The sequence below is a fragment of the Petaurus breviceps genome, unplaced genomic scaffold (genome assembly GCF_028583685.1).
Source record: "Petaurus breviceps papuanus isolate PSGF00001 unplaced genomic scaffold, PetGlider_PUasm1.0 175, whole genome shotgun sequence".
Lineage (NCBI taxonomy): Eukaryota > Metazoa > Chordata > Mammalia > Diprotodontia > Petauridae > Petaurus > Petaurus breviceps.
This window is the reverse complement of record NW_027185764.1, coordinates 9,352,890-9,373,404: the sequence shown is the minus strand read 5'-3', so window position 1 is coordinate 9,373,404 and position 20,515 is coordinate 9,352,890. Positions and strand designations below refer to the sequence as shown.

Here is a 20,515-nt window from a genome sequence, read left to right as displayed (position 1 = left end):
GGGGGGGGGGGGGGACGGCAGGGCGGAGATGGAGGGAAAGCATATTTTTATAAATGTTTAATGCTTTCACACCCGGATGCTACAAGACGCTGTAATTGTGACGGTGGGGTATGTATGCAATAAATCATTTAGTTGCTAATAAAAATTCTGCTTGTTTGTCTTGAGTTTGCCAATGGCGCTTGCATTTTTCAAGTGTTTCTCATCAGCGGGCAAAGAGAATCTGCATTTCATTAAAGCTGCAATTTCTGTGTTGATCAATCTTTTTTTTCTCTCTCCCAGCCCCTCCACACACACCCCTTTCTTTTGTCAGTCATCCAACCTATCTTATCCCCACCACCACCACTTCAATTAAAAAAAAAAAGCCTAAGTGAGAATATTTGGCGTGGCGAGTGCCTCCAAACCCCACAAATCCAGGACCTCCGCTATTTTGGAGAACATTTTATATAATCAAATGGTTACCTAGATGAGAGGCTGAAGGGTTTTTTTTTTAACCGAGGGTGGGGGCGTGTGTGAACAGGGTGGGGATACACGGGGGTGAGGAAAACATGCAAAACAGATCCTGTTAACGCTAGAGCAGTAAACAAGCTGGCTGGCATGTTTATATAGGACCTAAATGTGTGTGTGTGTGCGTGTGCATAATACGGTTGTTGATGCAAGATCGGGCCCTCCCCGATGAAACGCGTTCTGATTCCGTGGCGAATGTTTAATTGCCTTGATCTTTGCCACCGATAGTGAAGTCACGACTTGAATTAAGCCCTTTTTTCCTTCTCTCCTCCCGCCCCCCCCCCCCTTTTGCTGCAGTCAGTCTGGTAAACAGCAGCTGGGAGCCATCTTGTAGGATTGGGTGGGGAAACCGAAGCCAGGAGCTTTGCAGAGAATGTAGTGGAGAAAAAAACCCAACCGATTGTGGGGGGGCCGGGGGGGACCAGGGAGGGACGTGTAAGTGTGGAAAAGAACGATGGATGCATGTGTTGTATAAGAGGGATCGAGTGCCCCCTCCACCCCCGCCCTTAAGCAAAGCAGGCGAGCGAGCGAGCTTGTACGGTGTCGAATAATGCGTCCACCCGCCGATGGTTCAGCTGGGCTCCGGCTGCTCGGCTCCTTCTCCTTCTAGCGGGCGTTTGAATTTCTTTTTATTTATTTGGGGGTGGGGAGCGGGGTGTCTGGGGTGTTAATCATTGGCTTCGCTCTACTCTCCTCGCTTGAAAATTGTGGGTTGTGTGTTTGGTGTGCTGCCCCCGCCTTCTCCCCCCCCCCCCCCCCCCCAAAACTAAATTTAAAAACTCGATCTTGTAATTCCTTCCTCTCTCTCTTTCTTCACCACCCTCCCCCCCCCCTTCTCCCAAGACTCCGGGAGCGGGCAGGATTTTGCTCGACTTAACAACAGCCATTTTCCGAAATGAAACGTTCAGCTTTACAAGTCCTTGTGCAGTTTCCCACCCCCGCACTACCTGCAAGCACCCCCACTTCCATCCCCCTTGCACACTGGTTGGGAGAGCTATGGTTTAAAAGTTAAAACTATTTTTATTTTTAAATGGACTTAACAGGACCTGTGCAAGCTGTTTCGCTGGTTGGTGGGGTTTTCCCCCTTTTTGTCTCCCCCCCCCCCCGCCAAACCCGAGCACCCTCGAAAACGTGAGGTGGATGGGAGGGGGGAGGAAAAGGGAGAGGGACCGAGAGGATAACTGCCCTTCGGACCTGAATTTGCTTTCTCCAAGTAAAATCCGTGAAGGGAAAGAGCATTGGTTAAGTCCCAACCCCACTGCCACCACCCATCTCCCCTCTCCCTACTCCCTTCCCGGGCTGTGTTAATTAGATTAAGCCCTTCTTTTGTTTCGCTGCGATCTGTTCGGAACTGTGGGGGCCTTTTTTCTGACGGAATGTAGCATAAACACGTAACCATGCCCCAGCTGGGTTGACAAAATACTTCCCCCCCTTTTTTTTTAAATCAAAGGACAAGCCAACCTTGAGGCTTTTACACTCATATATCCACAGCCTCCTCCTTCTCCCCCCCCCCCCCCCAGTTGTTGCTTGGCTTAGCAGGGGAGAAACGGCTCTTTTGTTTCCCAGCGCGCTCTCCTCCCCGTCCCGGGACCAGATAGGAATCTTTCCTCGCAGCCCGCCGCCTCAGCCTCTTTCCCTTCTTTTTCACCTTGGAAAGAAGGAAAGAATAAGGCTGCCTTCAGCTACGAATCCGAAGGAACTTCTCCTAGGTTCCTCACAGCTCTAAAATCTAGTGACTATTGTGTCCGTCTTCCCACCCCAGCCCCCCCACCCCCCACCCTTTGTAGGCTCAAAGGTACCTACCCAGATAACCCAGTGCGCTGGGCGAATAGCGCACCCCAGTCCTTCCAGCTTCCCCAGGGTCCCTGCACTGGGCTGCCCAGTGCCTGGGCGGCGATGCCCTGTGGCGTAAACAATGCTTACTGGCTAAAAACTTTGCAAATCCCCACATGGAGCCTTTTTCTTAATGATACTGTCCCTATCCCTGGCTGAGGGAGCCGGGAGTTTTCGACTAAAGGTTGTATCCCGAAAAGGAAAGCATTTAAATAGACAATCAAAAGGTTTGGGTAATTATAAAACTGAGGATTTGATTCCAAGCCTAAGTGGGCTTTTGCAGGTTTCTGTCCTGGACAACACATACACCCTCACTGTTTTGCTTTTATAGGGGTTTTTTGTTTGTTTGTTTCCCCATCCCCCCACTCCTCCAACCCTTTTAAAACTAGGAGGTCCAAAGTAGCCTTGACTTCCCGGTTCGTCTTATTTATTCGCCGACTGACCGAAGTGAGGCCTTAGGGGCCTCCGATGAAGTTCCGACACTACTTAGCCGAGACTAGCTACTAAGCCCGAGCTGCAGTCTCCTGTTGTCTCCCTCTTCTGCTCCTGGGGAAGATCCGGAGAAGCGGAGGCAACGCCTGCGCCCCTCCCGCGGTCCCCGCGGCAAAGTGAAAATGGGTCCTCGGGGAGGAGAGCGCCGCGTTGCCCTGGGTGGGTTCGGCGTAAGGGGCGGGGAGTGGTTTGGGGGTCCTTGGGTTCTTTACCCTCCGCATTTGTCTTTTGAAAGGACCTGGCGCAAGGCAAGGCTGTAACCCACATCCCAACGCCCGGCCGGGTCTTACACTCAACTGTGTTTTGATTGGAAAGGAATTAAAGGCTCCTCGCCGAGGGAGGACAGTTTCAGCCATAAATCTTGTGTTAGCTTCCTCTCCCTCCTTCTAGCTCTCTCCCATACTCCTCAACTTCTTGTCTGGAACTAGTGGACATCTCCTACTTCGCCCCCGAGGCACCTTCTGCTCACTATTTGTCCTCTCCCCAGAACACTCCGCCCGTATGGCGGGTGGGAGGGGTAGGGGAAACAGAATTTGGTCCCCAAGTGGGACATCTTGGATCAAGCCAGAGCGGCTTGGGTTTCTTACCGGTTTGGGTCAGAAGTGGCATGGACTAAGGGAGAGGGAATTCGGGATCTGGGCTACTGGAGCCAGCGATCCGTCTAGACCGAGGGTGGAGATGAGGGTTGCTCTCCAGCTTCCGTCCCTCAGTTCCTACGGCGTCCGCCCGACTCTTCTCAGATACGGCTACTCCCAGTCCCTAGGTCTCGGTAATTGGTCCATAGTTGTGAGCTTAAGTAGCTTCTCCCGGCCCTATCCCACAGCCGCTGAGCAAGGCACAGAGCCCAAGTTCTTCCGCTCTTACAAGTGAGAAAGGATAACTTTTCTTAGCCAGAAGTCAGTCACCCCTTCCACCTTCCAACTTAAAACCTTCTGGCTAACCGGATCCCGATGCAGCTACCCTAGTTTACATTCCCTATGCAAGAGCAAAGGATCTCCTCCGAAGAGAAACCCGGGTGAATAGGGTTTGGGGCCCGGGGTGGTTTCGTGGTTAGGACTGGTTGGGGCTTAGTGGATAAACCCGGGCAGCTCCGACTTCGGTAGCCCCAGCGCTTCTACAGGAGAGGAGAGCGAACAAATGGATTTCCCCTTCCCCCGAGACTTTCCATTCCAACCAAACAAACTGTCTAAGGCTGTAGGTGCACCATCTGTACTGAGCTGACGGAGGTTAGGGAGCTTTGACAGCGGCACTCTAATTCGTTGTGCCGTGGAATCTGAAGGCGTAAAGTCCCAGGGTAAAGCCTAGCAGGGAGGCCAAGAAGCTGGAGAGACTGCATTAAAGGAAACTGCATACTCAGTGAATGCCCTCTGTGTGGTCTACCTTCTGAGCCCACGGTCAAGGCGTTCTTGTCTGCATCGAGGCCCCACAGGACCCCAAGGAGAGACTGGAGTCTCGGGAATCGGTCTGGGACTCTCGGGCTGGCTCAGTCACTTCCTCGTTGGGGCTTGAAGCTGTCCCAGAAAGAAGGAGGAAGGTTTGGGGCAGCTGCACAATAAGAGAGAGGCCCCGGCCTCTTTGGGATCAGTGCCGCATCTATTTGGGTCTATCTATTTGCAGCTTGCGTTGAGAGCTGAGCTACAAGCCCCAAAGAGGCAGCGGCAGACTGCACAACCTAGTTGCCCCCCAAATTTTTTGGAATGGAGAGAGTTAGAAGATTTGTTAGTTCCAGAAGTTCCATTTCTGGAACCTGTTCTTACCTCTATCCAGCCAGACTGGAGAGTAGAGAGCAGGATTGAGTTCATTCAGGATTAGGGAATAAAAGGAAAGAGGTCACTCAAAAAAAGTTGGGGTCCGGAGTGGAACAGGGAGGATATCTTTGACTTGTGAGATAGTGACACCTTTAATCTGGGGTGTCTTCATTTGTTTGCCACTCTTGCCTACTTTTAAACTTAGCTCATATCCTTTATTAGCTCATATCCTTTCGTTTTCTTCACCATTACTTGACTGGTGGAGAGAAATGAGGTTAGAAAATTCTCTCATAAATACCTTAATAAAAATCTCCAAAATGCAGTTGACCAGTCTCCCCTTTCCATGACTGCTGACCCATCCACCCCACAGAAGCCCTATTTCCCACTCATATCGAGCTAGGGGTCCACCAAAGCAGGCAGTGAGGTTCTTGAAGTTAGTACAGTAAACTTTGAAAAGCCAAACCAAGGATGGTACCGTCCAGATTCCAAAGTCACACCAGTTGGCCTTATAAAGAACAGAGGTGACAGCTGGTCCAAGACCTGTGTCTCACTAGAGAGGTATTGCCTGAGAACTTTTCAAATTCCTGCCTCCCTTGAAAAATCTTCCTATATCCATCTTTTGGATGTTCCAAAGCCCTGGGGCTGGATTCCTTGCTGCCAGGGTTGTCATTCACCACGAATATTTATAGTTCTGTAAATATGGAAGCCTGAGAAAACACCCCATTGATCCTAAAGCCTAGTTCATGGATGGAGATATAGACTTCTATCTCTTCTTAGTTTTTCCCCTGGGTATAAAGGTAGATAAACAATAACATATAGCCAGTTGTGCCTAGGGAACCTAGTGTATAAATCTAAAGAGAGCTTATTTTCCCTTAATTAATTCCACCACGAATTATTTTACATTACTCTGCCTACCAATGGGGGGGAATACCATTACATCTTGTGACTTCTATATTAAAAACTCAAGATACAGGCATTCTGGGGACAGCAAAATACTTACTTATCTCCTCCTTTTCCTCGGTTTCTCATGATTTTTTTTTAGTACTTCTCAGAGGTGAGGGGAGATAGCTATATTTCCCTTCTCCTCCCACCCCCTTTTAAAACAGCAAACACTATTAGTCACTGATAAAGCCATAAGGCTGAAATCTAAATGTTTCAAAAAAAAAAAAGTAGGTAAAGTAATCGTTCAGAAACTCACAGATGGGCCATCAAGATATACTGACTGACAGATGTCCAAGGTGCATTGGGCCGGGTGCTTTCAGAAACCCTGATCAATGAATTAAGCGAAGTTCTCTTAGGTGTCTCTGCCACAGAAACCAGTCTCTATGGATCTCGAATCTGCTTTAAGCCACATTTCCAATTGTTATGGGTACATTTTTAAAATTACATTTTTTTTGCTGCCTGTTTGTGCTAAAGGGACAAGGATTTAAAGGCTGCTGGACAAGATCTTACAGGACTTGCTCAGCGGGTGTCAGAGAAAGGAATTCAGAAGTTGGCTGCCTCTATCTGTGTCTTAAAACCACTACTATTTAAACCAGAACCCTCAAGGAACTGGAGAACCCAGATTAGGAATCCAAAGGAGAATCAGCTTCCTCCTCTCCTCTCCTCTCCCCCTCTCCTAAAAAAAAAAAATTTCTGCAGTTCTCAGCCCAAGGTTACATTCCAGTACACACATTTTTACAAAGAATCGAAGATAGCGTTTCTCCAAATAAACCGCCAATAAATCAGCTAGGCGGCCCGGTTCCCCAGAGACTGGCTTGGCTGAAGGGCTCCAGGCAACCTTAAGCAACTTGCATTTCTAACCCAGAGGAGCGGTATAGAGGGGTGCGGGGAGTCGAATGGAATTAAGAAAGGATAGACTTGAAGTCCTATCTAATCTCCTCTGCCCCTCCCTTCCCCCCAATCTCGAAAGAAAAACTAGCCAGGTGTGTGTTTGCGGGTATACACATATGTATACTTATGTGGGGGAGGGGGACTCAAGTATGTGAGTGGGGAAAGGGTGTATTTGTGGATGTATGTGTATATTGCATGGTATGTCTTGAAAAGGTTCTTCCCTGATAGCTGTAGGCTAGGGGGAAGCCAAGTGGAAGGCATCTGACCCTCCCGGAGAAGTGGGGGAGGCAGCGGGGCGTTGGCGCCGGCCCTTGTTCGGATTTCTCCCGACGCTTAAAGCCTGCTGCGGTCTGGGCCACCGCTACCACCTCTCGCTTGTTCTCGGCCAACCTCGGACCGGTAGTGGGGAATGCGCGCTGCGGATTCCAACCTTGAAATAGCCGCAGCAGCCAAACCTGGAGGAAGCTGCTGGGGCGCCACTTCTCCCCCACTTCTCCCTGGGGGCGGCCAGGGATCAGGCCTGAATGTATTAATAGCTGCGATTTTCCTCTCTCTCTCTCTCTGTGCCCCCCTCCCGGGATCCCAGCAAGTCCGGCGCTCCAAGAATACCAGTGGAGCCCACCAACCATCCCAGGCTTTGGACAGCTGAGAACGACCCTTCACGCCACCTTCACCCCACCCCCAACCCCATAGGCGCCCAAGAGCTTCTGCAGCCTTTGGCCGCCTATCCCGGCGCCTCTCCTAAGCAGTCCCACCCTAACTGGGGGGGGGGGGGCGGGAGGGGGAATCTCAGTCCGGCTCAGTTCTGCCCACACCCAGGGCATCCTAAACATTCTCCTGGCGGGCTCTGTTTAGCCTTCTGAGCCCTGGACATACTTTGCTCGGGCCTCTCAGAGACTGGGCTGAGCTGGGGAGTGGGGGTGGGGGTGGGACAGGGGGTGACCTTAGAGGCCTCTCGCCAAACACAGCCGAGCCTTTGACTCCGCGTGAGATGCCAATCAGCGTAACCTTTGCTTGAGTGTCAGAATGCACCGCCGGAGTCCTGCCCTCAGCCCCTGCTGTGCTATTAAGCTAAGCAGGGCTACGCTGGGCCGGGGGCTGAGGAAAGTGACGGCGGGAACGAGCTCTGATTACTACACCCGCAGCCCCTAGCCCTACTGCGCTCTCCGCTCGCACCCCGCTGTCTCCCGCAAAAGCGCTGGGAACTAACTACTCAAGGCTAGTGTTGAAAGAAAGAGCATGGATTGTCAATTCAAAGCACCTGGGCTCAAATATCACTATCAATGCTTACTACCGGTGTGACCTTGTGCAATTGGAAACCTCAGTTTCCTCATCTGTAAAATGAAGGATTGCACTAGATGGCTTCCGAGTTCCCAAGTTCCCTTCGAATTGTAGATCTAGGATCGTATCACCTCCAACCCAAGACCTAGGGCATCGGATATAAGCCCGGCTTTTCCCGCTGGTCTGTTCGGTCTGAAGTGCCCCCGAGCCATCAAGCTTTGAAATTCACCACCTTTTCCACCCCCCCCCCCAAGTATGAAAGTAACAACTTAGCGCCCTTCTTTTCCCTGGACCAACCTGCTATGGGTAGAGCACATATCCTGCCCTGGAAAAGCTTACAGTCTAATTAGGGAGACAGCCCGGGCCAACACAAATTAAACCCTGCAACAATGATCCCACACACCCCATCACGCGCCCGCCTGGGTACATCACTCTAAGAATTCAAGGGCCGAAGGTTTCTTCCACACCTCCGACCAAATGGTTTCTTAAAGCCCTGGGACTTGCTGAATCATTCAGTTAACAAGATGTGTCTGCCTTATTAAAAGAAAGCCATCATAATAAAGACGAAGATAGCTCCGAAGCAAAAGGCTAGGGCAAAAAAAGGGCAAGACTAAGCCTCACTGGGGGGTCAAAACTAAGCTTCTTGGGCCAGAGTCTGGTGGGTTGGTGTGTGGGTTCCCAGTGATCTTGGGGCGTAAGAAGGAAAGGTATTTTTCGGGAACGAGGTCAGGCACATTTCATTTCCCATTTCTAGAAATGTCCCGATCCCTGGGCTATCACACATCCCATTTGTCTATTCAGGTATAGTATTTTACCATAGAATACAAAGACACACACCCTACGCTGCCCTGTATATATCTTTTTCCAACAAGGATCATAAAATCAAAGGATTCAAATTGGGAGGAGAGGGGAAAGGGGATCTCTGGTGGGGAGGGGAGGATGGAGAGAAAAAAGAAAGGCGAGGTAAACTAGTTCTCACCTTCTTCCGTGTTTCTGACAGTCTTTGGAAAGAAGCGTGTTTCACACACACTCCTCCTCCCTCCAGGTTTTTATTCTCTGACATTTTCTTTCAAGCAGAAAATAAAAACATTTCCCATGGCTACTACTTTGAAAGATTCCCTCTCGTTTCTTCCTCCCACCCCAGTCTCAATCTTCTTCCGGCTGGCAGCTCAAAGTCCAAAAACAAACCCGAAAAGATTAAAAAAAAAAAAGCCACTTTTCCAAACAGGCTTTTCTCCCTATTCCTCTCCTCTTCCTCTCCTTCTATGTACCTTTTTCTTCTCCACCAACATCTTCAACTATATAATCAGTTAGAAGCAGAAACCCCCACCCCCACCTTCAGTAACTCATTGTAAAGTAGAAAAAAATCAGTACCATTGCTACTACATCATTTATATAAAAGGAAAATGTCCCCTGAATGTATAGAGGGAAGTGTCTTCAACCCAAAGGAGTAGAGTACAGAGTATGAGGGAGAGACAAAGGAAGAGTTCAGTTTTTATGGTGACCAAGAGCCAAAGCAAAGGAAATTAAAGAGTTAAAGTTTATTATTAGCCTGTGCAGAATCTACCCTCCAGACCTGAAATTAGGGGAATGGTCCTGGGAGCCTGTGATCTGGGGTATTCCATCTGTTGGCATATGGGTTAGTGGCTCAAGGAAGCAGCCTCTTTGGATGAAAAGGAGATTTTTCTAGAGCAAATACTTTAAAGGCCTAAGGCTCATACACAAGTAATTATATGTGTGTGTGTGTGTGTATGTTTACAAGACCTACTTTCTCCCAAGGAGCAACCCCTTCCCCACTCTTCTGCCACACATACATATATACACATGTGTCTGGATATATATACATATATATGTCTATATTATATGTATATTATTGTACATATAATATTATACTTATAATATATACATTTATATGTATATAACACACATATGTGTCCCTATGTGTATATGTATTTCTATATATATATACATATACACACATATATATGTTGAGAAAGTATATTGTATCATTTGCTTGGCCTAAATCTTAACTCTGGATTTGGAGGTATCTGTAACTGAATTCAATGAATTCAGCTCTTACCTGCTAGGCAAAACTGAGTTCCTGTTCTCAAAGAAACTACATTCTCACTGAGGAAGTAAGACATGCATTAAAATACCATGATACAAAACAGAATAATATAAGAGTACTTGAGAGGTATGACTCAAATCCTTTGAAGGATCAAAGCAAACCTCTTCTAGAAGAACATGGATGGTGTCATAGAGAAGATGACAGTGGTGTTGGGCTTTGAAAGATGGGGCAGGGATTCAGCCGTTGGGAAGTGAAAAGGTAATGTCTGAAAATGAGATTTGCATTTCTGGACCATGGCCTCTTCACTGGCTCTCCCCCTTGTCTGGAATACCTTCCCTACTCACCTCTGCCTTTTGGCATCCTACACTACCTTGAAGACTCAGAATCTCACCTCCTATAACAGGCCTCTCCCCACTCTCGCCTTTCCTGCTAGGCCCGCCCTTCCTTCCTAAATCTCTTCCCATTTACATGTTAAATGGTTCTATCTTACATACAGAGTTTTTTGCGTGTTGTCTCACTTCTTAAAAGGTGAACTCCATGAAGTCAGTGATATATTTTTGTCTGTCTTCCTATCCCTAGTGATTAGCGTAGTGTTTGGCACCCAGGAAGCATTTAATAAATGCTTGTTGATGATGATGATAGTGGGAACCTTAGGGGAAAGTTACCAGCTTGAAATATATGATCGAGGAGAGAAAAGCAAGGCATAGTCTGACACGTACAACAGATTTCAAAGGATTCAGAAGAAGAATAGGGAGGGTCCTAGAAACTAAAATGCTATAGGGAAAGTCAGTTGAGGAGGAATAAGAAACCCTCAAGAAAAAAATACTTAAGTCACAAAGAGAAACAATTCTGATAAAGAAGAAAAATTGGAGTTGTCTGAAGAGACAGACGAGGATGTATGGAGGACTTGACAGCCAACCAAGCCAACAGATTTTGAAAAGACGTACAGAAGATGGAAGCAAGGACAGGCCAGATACATGACATGGTCCTATAAAAAGTATTCAAGAGTGCCAAAGTTCAAAACAAGCTGGGTCTAGTGAAAAATGCTAAGGACAATATTTTTTTTTACAGTTCACAAAATACATATTTTAAAACAATTCATGGACCCCAGGCTCAAAACCTTTCATCTAAAGAATTTCCAAAGCTTGGTCCCATAGCTTTAGAATTACAATTTTTTTTTCCTTGTGGCAATCAGGCTTCAGGTATTTCCTTTGCCATATTTGGGAAATTGGCTCATATCTGAATTTCCTCTTGCCAGGTTTTTTTTTTTTTTTTGGTCTTTATTAATTTGCTCGTTTACTTTTAGTTTAGAAGATTCAGTTCCACCGTTCTTTGAGTTTCTAATTTTCTTCTCCTCCCTCCCCTTCCTACCCCCCCCCAATGGCAGCATGCAATCAGGTATAGAATCTGCAGATACTTTCACATTAGACATTAGTCAAGTTGTAAAGAAGGATTGTATCGGATGGAATGAATGATGGGAAAGAGGAAACAAAACCAAACAAGAAAACTAAAGAGAGAAGGTAATTTTCTTCAGTCCGCATTCAAACTCTGTTCTTTCTAGTCCTTTCTCTGAATTCAGGCAGACATCTCTCTCCACCATGAGTCTTTTAGAGTTGACTTACAGCCCTGCATTGCTGAGAAAAGCCCAGTCTATCAAAGGTGGTCGTCACACATACTTTGTGTCTGTAATTGTGTACAAATTTCTGCTGGTTCTGCTCTTCTCACTCAGCATCAGTTCGTATAAGCCTCTCCAGGTAAATATGAAGTCCATCTGCTCCTCGTTTCTTATGACACAATAGTATTCTCTTATATTCATATACCATAACTTGTTCAGCCATTCCCCAATTGATGGGTATCACCTTAATTTCCAGTTCTTTGCCACCACAAAAAGAGCTACTATAAATATTTTTGTACATATGGGTCTTCCTCTGGCTTCTATGATCTCTTTGGGATACAACCCTAGAAGTGGTATTGCTGGGTCAAAGGATATGAAAGGACAATTATTTTTTTTTTAAATTAATCTATCATGGGAGGAAAAAGCATCAAAAAAGAAAGGAAAAGGACTGTGGCTGAAGGATAGGGCAATGATAATGGTAAACCACTTCAATCTCTTTTTGTTTCTGGTTTTTTCTGCAAAGGAGAATGAGCTTTAGCTCGGGAAGGACAGAAAAAAAAATAGCTATTAGGGAGTTGAAATTCTAGATAGGTAGGGAAGACGGTAAGAGACCACCAAGCTGCCCTTAGTGAGTTCAAGTTACCGGGTCTGAACGCTCTATGTCTTCCACCATTGAAAGTCCAAATATATGTTATGTAATCATTGAACCACTGTCAGGAATCTTTGAAAGAATCATGAAGAATGGGAGAGGTGCCTAAAGGACTGGAGACATCAGATGTGCCAATTTTCTTTAAAAAAAAAAAAAGAGCAATGGAGTATTCAAATTATAGGCCAATTAGCTCCACTCATCTTCCTGGCACAATTCTATAATGTGTGTGTGTGGGGGGGGGGGGAGTTGTTTTGTTTTTTAATTAAATTTATTTTTTTGTTGTTGTTGTCAACATTCACTCTTGAAAGATTTTGAGTTCTAAAATTTTCTCCCTCTCACCTTTTTTTTTCTCCCCAAGACAGCATACAATCTGATATAGGCTATGCAGGTATGATCATATTAAACATATTTCCACATTAGTCATGTTGTGAAAGAAGAATCAGAACAAAAGGGAAAAACCAGAGGGGAAAAAAAACAAAAAAAGAGAGAGAAAATAGTATGCTTCTATTTGTATTCAGACTCTATTTGTATTTAGTTCTTTCTTTGGATGCGGATAGCATTTTCTATCATGAGTCTTTTGGAATTGTCTTAGATCATTGCATTGCTGAGAAGAGCTAAGTCTATCAAAGTCAGTCATCACACAATGTGACTGTTACTGTGTATAATGTTCTCCTGGTTCTGCGCACTTCATTCAGCATCAGTTCATGTAAGTCTTTCCAGGTTTTTCTGAAATCCACCTGCTCATCATTTCTTATGAAACAATAGCATTCCATTACATTCATAAACCACAATTTGTTCAGCCATCCCCAATTGATGCACATCCCCTCAGTTTCCAATTCTTTGCCACCACAAAAAGAACTATTATAAATGTACATGTGGGTCTTTTTCCCATTTTTGTATTCTCTTTGTGATACAGACCTAAAAGTGGTATTGTTGGGTCAAAGGGAGGTGATACTATCTCTGACTTGGAACTGAATTGGATTTAAGTGAGGGAGGGCTGTGCAAAGTTACCAGCCTCATTTTCTCCTCCAGAGGCATCTGGGTCCAGTGGACAGATATAGATCAGGACAATTGGAAATGGTCCAGGATGCATGTGGAAGACCTTGGTCTTTTCAAGCTAAGGTCTTTAACAAGTCTCAGTTTGACTGAGGCAATTCCCATTCAGTGATTAAAGTTTAATTAAAAAATGAGGCAAAGAATGACCTTTTGAAAAAAAAAAAAGTTGATCTGGAAGGGGAAGACCGTCAGGGTTTCCAGTCAAAACAGAAACAATCATTGTTTACATTCATTTTGAGCCAATCAGGGCCCAAATGTTGACCAAGTGGGGCTTGGTCTGGGACCAAAGAGATTTGAGGTAAAGGCTGGTCTTTAAGAGAAAAAAAAATAAAGTTTCAGAGATTGACAAGTATTTATTAACTCCCTCCATCTTGGTTGAATGATAGGGCTAGAAAGGGAAACAAAAAACCAAAGCAAGCCCCATACTCAAGGTTGTAGTTTATTCATTTTTTCTATCTTTATGACCCCATTTAGGGTTTTCTTGACAAAGATACTGGAGCAGTTTGCCATTTCCTTCTCTAGCTCATTTTACAGATGAGGGAACTGTGACAAAAAGGGTAAAGTGACTTGCCCAGGGTCACATAGCTCCTAAGTGTCTGAGGCTGGATTTGAACTCAGGAAGATGAATCTTCCTGACTCCAGGTCCTGAACTCTATCCACTTTAGCACCTAGCTGCCAGTATTCAAGGTGCTTGCATGCTAATGAGGGGGAACAACATATACAGAAGTAAGTAAATGCAAAACATACACAAAGTCAAGATATAATTAAAAGTATAAAGTGGTGGGAGGCCTAGTGAAGGAGGTGGACAAATGCAACTGCCTGAAACAAGAGCGCTGAAATTTCAGTGTTTCAACAGTGGCATATTGGTATCCAAAAAAAGAATCCAACCTCAGATTGCTTTAAGGGAGGCATAGATAACTTCCAAGGATGGGGGGCAGATAGTCCCACCTGTTGTGTTCTGCCCTAGTCAGACCCCATTTGGAACACTGTGGTCAGTTCTGGGTTTCACATCCTAGGTAAGACATTGATAAGTTGAGGAGTATCCTGACCAGGGAAACTAGAATGGTGAGGGACCTCAAGACTGTGCTATATCAGGATAAATGGGAAGAACTGGGAATGTTTCCCTGGAAATAGAGAAGACTTGGGGGGAGGGGAAGCATATTTGTTCTTCGAGTATGTGAGAGGCTATCATGTGGAAAAGGGATTCAATTTGTTCTTCTTACAGAGCAGGAAGACTGGGTGAGAAGATGCACAGAAGTAGATCTCAGCTCAAGGTAAGGAAAAACTTAGCAGCTATAGCTATGCCAACATGGAATACCATAGAGGCTGTGAGTTCTCTCCCATTGGAGGTATTTTAGTAGAGGCTGGATGACTGGCTACTTGTTGGGTGTGCTTACTTGAGTGTGTGTGTGTTTTGGGGGGGGGCGGGTCTTTATTCAGGCATGAGTTAAACTAGATAGCCTCTAAAGTTGCTTCTAATCAGGTGATTATATGTTGCTTTGAGCAGAGAAGAGAATTTGTTGATTGATGTTGTTCATGGGACCTTTTGTGACCCTTCTGTCCTCCACTATCTCCCAAAGTCTGTCCACGCTCATGGTCCTCATTTCCATGACACTATCTATCTATCTCATTCTCTGCCATCCCCTTCTTTTGCCTTCAATCTTTTCTTTTTTTTAAGCAATTGGGGTTAAGTAACTTGCTCAAGGTGACATGGCCAGTTATTTCTGGGTGTGGTGCTAAGTATCAGAGCCTGGATTCGATCCCAGGTCATCCTGACTCTGGGACCAGTGCTCTCACTCACTGTGCTACCTGGCCGTCCCTTGCCTTCAATCTTTCCCAACATCAGGGTCATTTCCAGTGAGTCCTATGTTCTCATTATGTTACCAAAGTATTTAAGTTTCATCTTCAGTATTTGATATTTCAATGAATAGCCTGAATCAATTTCTTTAAGTATTGACTGATTTTATCTCCTTGGTATTCAAGGGACCCTCCAGGTTCAGTCTGAAAGGGTCAATTATGTGGCACTCAGTTTTCCTCATAGCCCAAATTTCATACCCATATTTTGCTTTTTGGAAAACCATAGCTTCGGCCATGCAGACCTTGTTGGCAAGGTGATATCTCTTCTTTTTAGTATACTATATAGATTTGCTGTAGCTTTTCTTATAAGAAGTACACATCTTTTAATTGCATGGCTACAGTTGCTGTCTGTAGTGATCCTTGAGCACAAGAATATAAAATCTGACACTGCTTCAATTTCTTCTCCCTCTATTTGACAGGAAGTTGTGGGACCAGTTGCCATGATCTTAGGTTGTTTTTTTTTAAGATATATTAAGCTTTGGGGCAGCTAGGTAGCACAGTGAATAGAGCACAAGCCCTGAAGTCCCGAGGACCTGAGTTCAAATCTGGCCTCAGACACTTAACACTTGCTAGCCGTGTGACCTTGGACAAGTTGCTTAACCCCAATTGCCCTCCAAAAAGTAAATATATATTAAGCTTCAAGTCAGCTTTTACACTCTCCTCTTTCACTCTCATCAAGAATCCTCTTAAGAGAAGAATTTATGAACAGACAAGAGATAGAGAACATTATGAAATACAAAATGGATGTTTTTGATTTCATTAAATTGAAAAATGTTTGCACAAACAAAGCCAATGCAACCAAGATTAGAAGGGAAGCAGAAAGCTGGGAAACAATTTTTAGAGCCAGTGTCTCTGATAAAAGCCTAATTTCTACAGTATGTAGAGAACTGAGTCAAATTTATAGGAATGCAAGTCATTCCCAAATGGCCAAAGGATATGAATAGGCAGTTTTCAGAGGAAGAAATTAAAGCTATCCATAGTCATATGAAAAAAAATGCTCTAAATCACTATTGATTAGAGAAATGCAAATCAAAACCACTCTGAGGTATAACATCACACCTATCAGATTTACTAACATAACAAAAGAGGAAAATGATAAACCTTGGACAAGATGTGGGAAAATTGAACACTAGTACATTGTTGGTGGAGCTGTGAACTGATCCAACCATCCTGGAGACAATTTGGAACTATTCCTAGAGGGCTATAAAGCTGTGCATACCTTTTGACCCAACAATACCACTTTTAGGTCTGTATCACAAAGAGAACATAAAAATGGGAAAAGGACCCACGTGTACAAAAATATTTGTAACAGGTCTTTTTTTGGGTGGCCAAAAATTGGAAATTGAGGGGATGTCCATCAATTGGGGAATGGCTGAACAAATTGTGGTATATGAATGTAATGGAATACTATTGTGCTATAAGAAATAATGAGCAGGTAGACTTCAGAAAAACCTGGAAAGACTTATATGAACTGATGCTGAGTGAAGTGAGCAGAACCAGGAGAACATTGTATACAGTAACAGTCACATTGTGTGATGACTGACTTTGATAGACTTAGCTCTTCTCAGAAATGCAAGGATCTAAGACAATTCCAAAAGACTCTTGATGGAAAATACTGTCCACACCCAGAGAAAGAACTTTAGAGTCTGGAAGCATACTATTTGCTCTCTTTTTCTTTTGTTGTTTTGTTTTGTTTTCTTCCTTCTTGTGGTTCCTCCCATTACCTCTAATTCTTTACATCATGACTAATGTGAAAATATGTTTAATATGAATGTATATGTAGAGCATATATCAGATTGCAGGCCGTCTGAGGAGAGGGGAGGAAAAGGAAGAAAATTTAAAACTCAAAATCTTATAGAAATGAATGTTGAAAAATAAAAATTAATTAATACAAAAAAAGAATCTTTTTAATTCTTCACTTTCTGCCATCAGAGTGGTATCGCCTCCATTTATGAGAATGTTGATATTTCTCCCAGCAACCTTAATTCCAGTTTTTGGTTCCTCGAGCCTGGTATTTCAAATGATGTACTCTGCTTATAAGTTAAATAAATAAGGTGACACTATATAGTCTTACTGTACTGCTTTTCCAATCTTAAATCACTGTTGCATGATTGGTTCTAACTATTGCTTCTTGACCCACATACATTTTCCTGAGGAGACAAGTAAGAAGATCTGGTGCTCCCATTTCTTTGAGGATTTTCCACATTTTGTTGTGACCCACACAGTCAAAGACTTTGGTGTAGTCAATGAAGCAGAAGTAGATGTTTTTCTGGAACTCCCTTGCTTTCTCCATAATGCAGTGAATGTTGCCAATTTGGTCTCTAATTCCTCTGCCTCTTCAAAAACCAAGCCTGCTTCTTCTTGGTCCACGTATTGCTGAAGCCTGCCTTGCAGAATCTTAAGCATAACATTGTTCACGAGAAGAAAATACATTCCAGGTACAGGGCACATCAATGGGTATGAACACAATCCCTGAAGGAAGGGAAGGGTAGGACTGTGTCAGTGAGCAGGAAATCTAGTTTGTCATTATCTTAAAGTCTTTGAAGAAGAGTTAAGGATAGGCATTATCTCCTCTCCAGGCTGCATGCTCAACTCTGTGAACCTTCTCTACCACCACCGTCCCTTCCCCATTGTCACTGGGTACCTTCACCCCCCATTCTCCTTTCAGCTTCCTTTGATGTGCTGGCTTCCTCCGTTAGAATATAAACTCTTTGCCAGCAGGGACTTTCTTTCTTTCTGCTTACACCTGTATTCCCAGGCTTAGCCCAGCCTGGAACCTAGAAATGCTGATTGACTTGACTTGCCTTGATTAGAAAAATAAATTTGGGTCAGATCATGGAGACTATTATAAGCAAGGTCTCATAAAGATAAACCCCAAGGCGAGGTTTACAAGCATTTATTAAGCACTTCGTACAGTTCTGGGCACTCTGGGAATACAAATACAAGAAAAAAGAAAGATGGTCCTGGAAATAATATTGTAACCAGGAAAGGCAATACACAAAAGGGCACTAAAATGTATAGAGGGTGGGGACTGGATGGGGAGGTGCCCACTAAGGGCATGGTGTGGATATCTGGAAAACCAGAAGCAAAGCCAAGAAGAGAATCTAAGATGGCTGGTCTGGACCCCCCCTCTCAAAATGGAGGCCCCAGGTAGACCTCATCAGTGGGAAAAAGGAGCCAGCCAGCATGACAGAGGGGCTGATCTAGATGCCAAGGGATGTTTTAGGGTAAGACCCAGGTACTGAAATTCATGCACAATGGCAAAAAACCAGTCTGGTACTTCAGGTCTGGGTGCAAATTTTAAAAATATCTTAACAAACCATGCAACAAAAAAGACATTTGCTTAGCCATAGCAGGGGAAAGCTGTTCAGTAAGGATACAGCAGTGATTGGGTTGTCCACAATTTTCCTGTTCTGTGTTTACTGCCATGCTGGTCTACAAGTCAGAAAGTTGGGGCAGGAATGTGACTTCCTTCTCTACTGGGCTTTGTACTTGAGCCACTAGAAGTCTGCCAGAGTCTTAAGTTTCTCAATACAAGTATACCTTGGAGATATTGTGGATTCAGTTCCAGACCACTGCAATAAAGCGAATATCTCAAAAAAACAAGTCACAAATTTTTTGGTTTCCCAGGATATATAAAAGTTATAGTTACACTATCTATTAAGTGTGTGATTGTATTGGCTTAAGAAACAACATATATACCTTAATTAAAAATACTTTATTGTGGGGCGGCTAGGTGGCGCAGTGAATAAAGCACCAGCCCTGGAGTCAGGAGGACCTGAGTTCTGAGTTCAAATCTGACCTCAGCCACTTAACATAAAAACTAGCCATGTGACCTTGGGCAAATTGCTTAACCTCAATTGCCCTCCAAAAAAAACCCAATAATAATTAAAAAATACTTTATTGCTAAAAAAAAATAATAATTATAACTATCACCTGAGCCTTGAGTGAGTCATAATCTCTCTGCTGTTGGAGGGTCCATGATGATGCCCCCCCCTACTGGTCAGGGTGGTGGAAGCTGAAGGTTGAGGTAGCTGTGACAATTTTTTTTTCTTTTTGGAGAGGGTAAGGTAGGGCAATTGGGGTTAAGTGACTTGTCCAAGGTCACACAGCTAGTTTTGTGTTGTGTCTGAGTTTAGATTTGAACTCAGGTCCTCCTGACTCCAGGGTCAGTGCTCTATTCACTGTGCCACCTAGCCACCCCGACAATTTCTTAAAACAAGACAACAATGAAGTTTGCTATATCAATTAACTCTTTCTTTCACTTGAACACTTAAATCCACTGTTGGGTTGTTAATTGACCTCATTTCAATATTGTTATATCTCAAGGAATAGGGAGGCCCAAGGAGAGATGTAGAACAGCTGGTTGGTGGAGTAATTTATCGATTAAGTTCACCATCTGATATAGGCGCAGTTCATGACACCCCAAAAACAATTACGATAGTGACATCAAACATCACTGACCACAGATCCTAATGATAGACATAATAATAATGGGAAAACTTTGAAATATTGTGAGAATTACCAAAATTTGACACGAGACAATAGGGGCATATGCTGTTGGAAAAATGGCCCCCTTACAATTGCTTGATGAAGAATTACTGCAAACCTTCAATTTGTGAAAAACTCAGTACCTGTATAGCATAATAAAGTGGAGTACAATAAAATGCACTATGCTGATAAATTTTTTTAAAGGAAAAATATCTTAGCCTATATAATCAACAGAGAGGATCTGAGGTATAAAGATGCTTATAGAATCATGGCCATTTAGAGTTGAAAGATATCTTAAGAGATCATTTAGCCCAACCACCTCAGTTTTACAAAGGAAGGAACAGAAATCTAGAGAAATTAAAATGATTTACCCAAGATCCCACAACTAGTGAGAGGCAAGAATAAAGACTAATCACTCAGGTCTAGTGCTTTGGCCACTACCCTCAGCTACCTCCCTCAAGTTCTGGTGTCCCAAGGCACATGTAGCATTCCCCAAACGTGGTATTTCATCTCCTCTCTCCACACCTTTGCAGACAAATGGAATACAGACCATCCTTCCCTCTACCTCTTAGATTCCCTAGCTTCCTTCAAGGCTGAGCTCAGGTACCACCTCCTGCAAGAGATTGATCCTGATCTCCCCCCAGCCACTAGTCACCTCATTCTCCTCCCCCAGATAATTTTGCATGTGCTTTGCATATATTTTATATTTATCTATGCACCTGAATAGCGGGTGAGTTGTACATAAGAGCAGCAGCTGCAATACTCAAGTTCACAAGAGAAAAAACTGCAAAAAAGCAGCCAGCAGTAAAACCCATGGCCTCAATATCTATTCAAAAAATGGCCAACGTTTAAATAGCAAGCAAGATGAACCAGAGATCCTAATACAGGTAAACAAAGTTGACCTCCTAGGTATAACAGAAATTTGGTGAGATTAAACCTGTGATTGGAATATGGCTCTGGAAAGGTGCACTTTATTGAAAATAACCAAGATAAGTAAATGGCAAGGGCCAACATTGCATATTAATAAGATATACGGATGGGAGGAAATTCAGGAACTAGAAGGAGAAGAACTGGTGGAGAGCACACGG

The 20,515-nt window shown here is 44.2% G+C and overlaps 1 protein-coding gene and 2 long non-coding RNA genes across 7 annotated transcripts in view; 1 reads left to right on the top strand and 2 right to left on the bottom strand.

Moving 5' to 3' along the window:
- Nucleotides 1–6,071, bottom strand: part of TNRC18 (trinucleotide repeat containing 18) — a 160,239-nt gene extending 154,168 nt beyond the window's left edge. Inside the window, exon 1 of one of the 2 annotated variants that reach the window (XM_069084748.1) lies at nt 4,587–6,071. The gene's annotated coding sequence lies outside the window, so the exon portion shown is untranslated. Of the gene's footprint in view, nt 1–3,416; nt 4,541–4,586 lie in introns of those variants that run through there. The other variant, XM_069084749.1, reaches the window with a different exon arrangement.
- LOC138158646 (uncharacterized) overlaps nt 1–20,515 on the bottom strand; it is a 316,165-nt gene that overhangs the window by 156,311 nt on the left and 139,339 nt on the right. The gene's annotated exons all lie outside the window — the stretch shown is intronic.
- LOC138158643 (uncharacterized) overlaps nt 1–20,515 on the top strand; it is a 52,955-nt gene that overhangs the window by 2,643 nt on the left and 29,797 nt on the right. For all 4 annotated transcript variants that reach the window (XR_011167687.1, XR_011167688.1, XR_011167690.1 and 1 more), the window contains one exon: nt 14,305–14,353. This is a non-coding gene — a long non-coding RNA (uncharacterized lncRNA). The remainder of the gene's footprint in view (nt 1–14,304; nt 14,354–20,515) is intronic.